The sequence below is a fragment of the Myodes glareolus genome, chromosome 5 (genome assembly GCF_982192425.1).
Source record: "Myodes glareolus chromosome 5, mMyoGla1.1, whole genome shotgun sequence".
Taxonomy (NCBI): Eukaryota; Metazoa; Chordata; class Mammalia; order Rodentia; family Cricetidae; genus Myodes; species Myodes glareolus.
Window position 1 is genome coordinate 119,775,245 of NC_142030.1, and position 9,098 is coordinate 119,784,342.

Sequence of the window (9,098 nt, forward strand, 5' to 3'; positions counted from 1 at the left end):
CTTTCAGAGAAAATCACTTTCCTTTGAAAGTGCCTTAAGCTACTTACAAGCATTCAACAGAAATTCACATGCGTTTCTCTCAAAGAGAAGCAGTCTGTTCCAACACTTCAATTCACTGTGAGAAGTGAATGGAGTGTTGCTTCACTTTCTAAATGCTGTCCTTTCAGAGAAAATCACTTTCCTTTGAAAGTGCCTTAAGCTACTTACAAGCATTCACAAGAAACTCATAAGCATTTTTCTGAAAGAGAAGCAGTCTGTTCCAACACTTCAATTCACTGTGCGAAGTGAATGGAGTGTTGCTTCACTTTCTAAATGCTGTCCTTTCAGAGAAAATCACTTTCCTTTGAAAGTGCCTTAAGCTACTTACAAGCATTCAACAGAAATTCACATGCGTTTCTCTGAAAGAGAAGCAGTCTGTTCCAACACTTCAATTCACTGTGCGAAGTGAATGGAGTGTTGCTTCACGTTCTAAATGCTGTCCTTTCAGAGAAAATCACTCTCTTTTGAAACTGCCTTAAGCTACTTACAAGCATTCACAAGAAGCTCACATCTGTTTCTCTGAAAGAGAAGCAGTCTGTTCCAACACTTCAATTCACTGTGCGAAGTGAATGGAGTGTTGCTTCACTTTCTAAATGCTCTCCTTTTAGAGAAAATCACTCTCTTTTGAAACCGCCTTAAGCTACTTACAAGCATTCACAAGAAGCTCACATCTGTTTCTCTGAAAGAGAAGCAGTCTGTTCCAACACTTCAATTCATGTGCGAAGTAAATGGAGTGCTCCTTGACATTCTAAATGCTGTAGTTTCAGAGAAAATCACTTTCCTTTGAAAGTGCCTTAAGCTACTTACAAGCATTCAACAGAAATTCACATGCGTTTTTCTGAAAGAAAAGAAGTCTGTTCCAACACTTCAATTCACTGTGCGAAGTGAATGGAGTGTTGCTTCACTTTCTAAATGCTGTCCTTTCAGAGAAAATCACTTTCCTATGAAAGTGCCTTAAGCTACTTGCAAGCATTCACAAGAAACTCACATGCATTTTTATGAAAGAGAAGCAGTCTGTTCCAACACTTCAATTCACTGTGCGAAGTGAATGGAGTGTTGCTTCACTTTCTAAATGCTCTCCTTTTAGAGAAAATCACTCTCTTTTGAAACTGCCTTAAGCTACTTACATGCATTCACAAGAAACTCACATCTGTTTCTCTGAAAGAGAAGCAGTCTGTTCTAACACTTCAATTCATGGTGCGAAGTGAATGGAGTGTTGCTTCACTTTCTAAATGCTGTCCTTTCAGAGAAAATCACTTTCCTTTGAAAGTGCCTTAAGCTACTTACAAGCATTCAACAGAAATTCACATGCGTTTCTCTGAAAGAGAAGCAGTCTGTTCCAACACTTCAATTCACTTTGCGAAGAGAATGGAGTGTTGCTTCACTTTCTAAATGCTGTTCTTTCTGAGAAAATCACTTTCCTTTGAAAGTGCCTTAAGCTACTTACAAGCATTCACAAGAAACTCACATGCATTTTTCTGAAAGAGAAGCAGTCTGTTCCAACACTTCAATTCACTCTTCGAAGTGAATTGAGTGTTGCTTAACTTTCTAAATGCTCTCCTTTTAGAGAAAATCACTTTCCTTTGAAAGTGCCTTAAGCTACTTACAAGCATTCACAGGAAACTCAAATTTGATTCTATGAAAGAGAAGCTGTCTGTTCCAACACTTCAATTCATGGTGCGAAGTGAATGGAGTGTTGCTTCACTTTCTAAATGCTGTCCTTTCAGAGAAAATCACTTTCCTTTGAAAGTGCCTTAAGCTACTTACAAGCATTCAACAGAAATTCACATGCGTTTCTCTGAAAGAGAAGCAGTCTGTTCCAACACTTCAATTCACTTTGCGAAGAGAATGGAGTGTTGCTTCACTTTCTAAATGCTGTTCTTTCAGAGAAAATCACTTTCCTTTGAAAGTGCCTTAAGCTACTTACAAGCATTCACAAGAAACTCACATGCATTTTTCTGAAAGAGAAGCAGACTGTTCCAACACTTCAATTCACTGTTCGAAGTGAATTGAGTGTTGCTTAACTTTCTAAATGCTCTCCTTTTAGAGAAAATCACTTTCCTTTGAAAGTGCCTTAAGCTACTTACAAGCATTCACAGGAAACTCAAATTTGATTCTATGAAAGAGAAGCTGTCTGTTTCAACACTTCAATTCATGGTGCGAAGTGAATGGAGTGTTGCTTCACTTTCTAAATGCTGTCTTTTCAGAGAAAATCACTTTCCTTTGAAAGTGCCTTAAGCTACTTACAAGCATTCAACAGAAATTCACATGCGTTTCTCTGAAAGAGAAGCAGTCTGTTCCAACACTTCAATTCACTGTGAGAAGTGAATGGAGTGTTGCTTCACTTTCTAAATGCTGTCCTTTCAGAGAAAATCACTCTCTTTTGAAACTGCCTTAAGCTACTTACAAGCATTCACAAGAAGCTCACATCTGTTTCTCTGAAAGAGAAGCAGTCTGTTCCAACACTTCAATTCACTGTGCGAAGTGAATGGAGTGTTGCTTCACTTTCTAAATGCTCTCCTTTTAGAGAAAATCACTCTCTTTTGAAACCGCCTTAAGCTACTTACATGCATTCACAAGAAACTCATATCTGTTTCTCTGAAATGAAGCAGTCTGTTCCAACACTTCAATTCACTGTGCGAAGTGAATTCAGTGCTCCTTGACATTCTAAATGCTGTAGTTTCAAGAAAATCACTTTCCTTTGAAAGTGCCTTAAGCTACTTTCAAGCATTCAACAGAAATTCACATGCGTTTCTCTGAAAGAGAAGCAGTCTGTTCGAACACTTCAATTCACTTTGTGAAGTGAATGGAGTGTTGTTTCACTTTCTAAATGTTGTCCTTTCAGAGAAAATCACTTTCCTTTTAAAGTGCCTTAAGCTACTGACAAGCATTCACAAGAAATTCACATGCGTTTCTCTGAAAGAGAAGCAGCCTGTTCCAACACTTCAATTCACTGTGAGAAGTGAATGGAGTGTTGCTTCACTTTCTAAATGCTGTCCTTACAGAGGAAATCACTCTCTTTTGAAACTGCCTTAAGCTACTTACAAGCATTCACAAGAAGCTCACATCTGTTTCTCTGAAAGAGAAGCAGTCTGTTCCAACACTTCAATTCACTGTGCGAAGTGAATGGAGTGTTCCTTGACATTCTAAATGCTGTAGTTTCAGAGAAAATCACTTTCCTTTGAAAGTGCCTTAAGCTACTTACAAGCATTCAACAGAAATTCACATGCGTTTTTCTGAAAGAAAAGAAGTCTGTTCCAACACTTCAATTCACTGTGCGAAGTGAATGGAGTGTTGCTTCACTTTCTAAATGCTGTCCTTTCAGAGAAAATCACTTTCCTATGAAAGTGGCTTAAGCTACTTACAAGCATTCACAAGAAACTCACATGCATTTTTCTGAAAAAGAAGCAGTCTGTTCCTACACTACAATTCACTGTGCGAAGTGAATGGAGTGTTGCTTCACTTTCTAAATCCTGTCCTTTCAGAGAAAATCACTTTCCTTTGAGAGTGTCTTAAGCTACTTACAAGCATTCACAAGAAACTGACATGCAATTCTCTTAAAGAGAAGTAGTCTGTTCCAACACTTCAATTCACTGTGCGAATGTGAATGGAGTATTCCTTGACATTCTAAATGCTGTAGTTTCAGGGAAAATCACTTTCCTTTGAAAGTGCCTTAAGCTACTTTCAAGCATTCAACAGAAATTCACATGCGTTTCTCTGAAAGATAAGCTGTCTGTCCAACACTTCAATTCACTGTGCGAAGTGAATGGAGTGTTGCTTCATTTTCTAAATGCTGTCCTTTCAGAGAAAATCACTTTCCTTTGAAAGTGCCTTAAGCTACTTACAAGCATTCAAAAGAAACTCACATGCATTTTTCTGAAAGAGAAGCAGTCTGTTCCTACACTACAATTCACTGTGCGATGTGAATGGAGTGTTGCTTCACTTTCTAAATGCTCTCCTTTTACAGAAAATCACTCTCTTTTGAAACTGACTTAAGCTACTTACATGCATTCACAAGAAACTCACATCTGTTTCTCTGAAAGAGAAGCAGTCTGTACCAACACTTCAATTCACGGTGCGAAGTGAATGGAGTGTTGCTTCACTTTCTAAATGCTGTGCTTTCTGAGAAAATCACTTTCCTTTGAAAGTGCCTTAAGCTACTTACAAGCATTCAACAGAAATTCACATGCGTTTCTCTGAAAGAGAAGCTGTCTGTTCCAACACTTCAGTTCACTTTGAGAAGAGAATGGAGTGTTTCTTCACTTTCTAAATGCTGTCCTTTCAGAGAAAATCACTCCTTTGAAACTGCCTTAAGCTACTTACATGCATTCACAAGAAACTCACATGCATTTTTCTGAAAGAGAAGCAGTCTGTTCCAACACTTCAATTCACTGTGCGAAGTGAATGGAGTGTTGCTTCACTTTCTAAATGCTGTCCTTTCAGAGAAAATCACTTTCGTTTGAAAGTGCCTTAAGCTACTTACAAGCATTCAACAGAAATTCACATGCTTTTCTCTGAAAGAGAAGCAGTCTGTTCCAACACTTCAATACACTTTGCGAAGAGAATGGAGTGCTGCTTCACTTTCTAAATGCTGTCCTTTCAGAGAAAATCACTTTCCTTTGAAAGTGCCTTAAGCTACTTACAAGCATTCACAAGAAACTCACAGGCATTTTTCTGAAAGAGAAGCAGTCTGTTCCAACACTCCAATTCACTGTGCGAAGTGAATGGAGTGTTGCTTCACTTTCTAAATGCTCTCCTTTTAGAGAAAATCACTTTCCTTTGAAAGTGTCTTAAGCTACTTACAAGCATTCACAGGAAACTCAAATGTGTTTCTATGAAAGAGAAGCTGTCTGTTCCAACACTTCAATTCACGGTGCGAAGTGAATGGAGTGTTGCTTCACTTTCTAAATGCTGTCCTTTCAGAGAAAATCACTTTCCTTTAAGAGTTTCTTAAGCTACTTACAAGCATTCACAAGAAACTGACATGCAATTCTCTGAAAGAGAAGTAGTCTGTTCCAACACTTCAATTCACTGTGCGAAGTGAATGGAGTGTTCCTTGACATTCTAAATGCTGCAGTTTCAGGGAAAATCACTTTCCTTTGAAAGTGCCTTAAGCTACTTTCAAGCATTCAACAGAAATTCACATGCGTTTCTCTGAAAGAGAAGCTGTCTGTTCCAACACTTCAGTTCACTTTGAGAAGAGAATGGAGTGTTTTTTCACTTTCTAAATGCTGTCCTTTCAGAGAAAATCACTTTCCTTTGAAAGTGCCTTAAGCTACTTACAAGCATTCACAAGAAACTCACATGCATTTTTCTAAAGGAGAAGCAATCTGTTCCAACACTTCAATTCACTGTGCGAAGCGAATGGAGTGTTGCTTCACGTTCTAAATGCTGTCCTTTCAGAGAAAATCACTTTCCTTTGAAAGTGCCTTAAGCTACTTACAAGCATTCAACAGAAATTCACATGCGTTTCTCTCAAAGAGAAGCAGTCTGTTCCAACACTTCAATTCACTTTGCGAAGAGAATGGAGTGTTGCTTCACTTTCTAAATGCTGTCCTTTCCGAGAAAATCACTTTCCTTTGAAAGTGCCTTAAGCTACTTACAAGCATTCACAAGAAACTCACATGCATTTTCTGAAAGAGAAGCAGTCTGTTCCAACACTTCAATTCACTGTGCGAAGTGAATGGAGTGTTGCTTCACTTTCTAAATGCTCTCCTTTTAGAGAAAATCACTTTCTTTGAAAGTGCCTTAAGCTACTTACAAGCATTCACAGGAAACTCAAATGTGTTTCTATGAAAGAGAAGCTGTCTGTTCCAACACTTCAATTCACGGTGCGAAGTGAATGGAGTGTTGCTTCACTTTCTAAATGCTGTCCTTTCAGAGAAAATCACTTTCCTTTGAAAGTGCCTTAAGCTACTTACAAGCATTCAACAGAAATTCACATGCGTTTTTCTGAAAGAGAAGCAGTCTGTTCCAACACTTCAATTCACGGTGCAAAGTGAATGGAGTGTTGCTTCACTTTCTAAATCCTGTACTTTCAGAGAAAATCACTTTGCTTTGAATATGCCTAAAGCTAATTACAGGCATTCTCAAAAAACTCACATCCGTTTCACTGAAAGAGAAGCAGTCTGTTCCAACACTTCAATTCACTGTGCGAAGTGAATGGAGTGTTGTTTCACTTTCTAAATGCTGTCCTTTCAGAGAAAATCACTTTCCTTTGAAGTGCATTAAGCTATTTACAAGCATTCAACAGAAATTCACATGCATATCACTGAAAGAGAAGCAGTCTGTTCCAACACCTCAATTCGCAGTGCGAAGTGAATGGAGTGTTGCTTCAATTTCTAAATGCTGTCCTCTCAGAGAAAATCACTTTCCTTTGAAAGTGCCTTAAGCTACTTACAAGCATTCACAAGAAGCTCTCATCTGTTTCTCTGAAAGCGAAGCAGTCTGTTCCAACACTTCAATTCACTGTGCGAAGTGAATGGAGTGTTGCTTCACTTTTTAAATGCTCTCCTTTTAGAGAAAATCACTCTCTTTTGAAAACGCCTTAAGCTACTTACATGCATTCACAAGAAACTCACATCTGTTTCTCTGAAAGTGAAGCAGTCTGTTTCAACACTTCAATTCACTGTGCGAAGTGAATGGAGTGTTGCTTCACTTTCTAAATGCTGTCCTTTCAGAGAAAATCACTTTCCTTTGAAAGTGCCTTAAGCTACTTACAAGCTTTCAACAGAAAATCACATGTGTTTCTCTAAAAGAGAAGCAGTCTGTTCCAACACTTCAATTCACTGTCCGAAGTGAATGGAGTGTTGCTTCACTTTCTAAATGCTGTGCTTTCAGAGAAAATCACTTTCCTTTGAAAGTGCCTTAAGCTACTTACATGCATTCAAAAGAAACTCACATCTGTTTCTCTGAAAGAGAAGCAGTCTGTTCCAACACTTCAATTCACGGTGCGAAGTGAATGGAGTGTTGCTTCACTTTCTAAATGCTGTCCTTTCAGAGAAAATCACTTTCCTTTGAAAGTGCCTTAAGCTACTTACAAGCATTCAACAGAAATTCACATGCGTTTCTCTCAAAGAGAAGCAGTCTGTTCCAACACTTCAATTCACTGTGAGAAGTGAATGGAGTGTTGCTTCACTTTCTAAATGCTGTCCTTTCAGAGAAAATCACTTTCCTTTGAAAGTGCCTTAAGCTACTTACAAGCATTCACAAGAAACTCATAAGCATTTTTCTGAAAGAGAAGCAGTCTGTTCCAACACTTCAATTCACTGTGCGAAGTGAATGGAGTGTTGCTTCACTTTCTAAATGCTGTCCTTTCAGAGAAAATCACTTTCCTTTGAAAGTGCCTTAAGCTACTTACAAGCATTCAACAGAAATTCACATGCGTTTCTCTGAAAGAGAAGCAGTCTGTTCCAACACTTCAATTCACTGTGCGAAGTGAATGGAGTGTTGCTTCACGTTCTAAATGCTGTCCTTTCAGAGAAAATCACTCTCTTTTGAAACTGCCTTAAGCTACTTACAAGCATTCACAAGAAGCTCACATCTGTTTCTCTGAAAGAGAAGCAGTCTGTTCCAACACTTCAATTCACTGTGCGAAGTGAATGGAGTGTTGCTTCACTTTCTAAATGCTCTCCTTTTAGAGAAAATCACTCTCTTTTGAAACCGCCTTAAGCTACTTACAAGCATTCACAAGAAGCTCACATCTGTTTCTCTGAAAGAGAAGCAGTCTGTTCCAACACTTCAATTCATGTGCGAAGTAAATGGAGTGCTCCTTGACATTCTAAATGCTGTAGTTTCAGAGAAAATCACTTTCCTTTGAAAGTGCCTTAAGCTACTTACAAGCATTCAACAGAAATTCACATGCGTTTTTCTGAAAGAAAAGAAGTCTGTTCCAACACTTCAATTCACTGTGCGAAGTGAATGGAGTGTTGCTTCACTTTCTAAATGCTGTCCTTTCAGAGAAAATCACTTTCCTATGAAAGTGCCTTAAGCTACTTGCAAGCATTCACAAGAAACTCACATGCATTTTTATGAAAGAGAAGCAGTCTGTTCCAACACTTCAATTCACTGTGCGAAGTGAATGGAGTGTTGCTTCACTTTCTAAATGCTCTCCTTTTAGAGAAAATCACTCTCTTTTGAAACTGCCTTAAGCTACTTACATGCATTCACAAGAAACTCACATCTGTTTCTCTGAAAGAGAAGCAGTCTGTTCTAACACTTCAATTCATGGTGCGAAGTGAATGGAGTGTTGCTTCACTTTCTAAATGCTGTCCTTTCAGAGAAAATCACTTTCCTTTGAAAGTGCCTTAAGCTACTTACAAGCATTCAACAGAAATTCACATGCGTTTCTCTGAAAGAGAAGCAGTCTGTTCCAACACTTCAATTCACTTTGCGAAGAGAATGGAGTGTTGCTTCACTTTCTAAATGCTGTTCTTTCTGAGAAAATCACTTTCCTTTGAAAGTGCCTTAAGCTACTTACAAGCATTCACAAGAAACTCACATGCATTTTTCTGAAAGAGAAGCAGTCTGTTCCAACACTTCAATTCACTCTTCGAAGTGAATTGAGTGTTGCTTAACTTTCTAAATGCTCTCCTTTTAGAGAAAATCACTTTCCTTTGAAAGTGCCTTAAGCTACTTACAAGCATTCACAGGAAACTCAAATTTGATTCTATGAAAGAGAAGCTGTCTGTTCCAACACTTCAATTCATGGTGCGAAGTGAATGGAGTGTTGCTTCACTTTCTAAATGCTGTCCTTTCAGAGAAAATCACTTTCCTTTGAAAGTGCCTTAAGCTACTTACAAGCATTCAACAGAAATTCACATGCGTTTCTCTGAAAGAGAAGCAGTCTGTTCCAACACTTCAATTCACTTTGCGAAGAGAATGGAGTGTTGCTTCACTTTCTAAATGCTGTTCTTTCAGAGAAAATCACTTTCCTTTGAAAGTGCCTTAAGCTACTTACAAGCATTCACAAGAAACTCACATGCATTTTTCTGAAAGAGAAGCAGACTGTTCCAACACTTCAATTCACTGTTCGAAGTGAATTGAGTGTTGCTTAACTT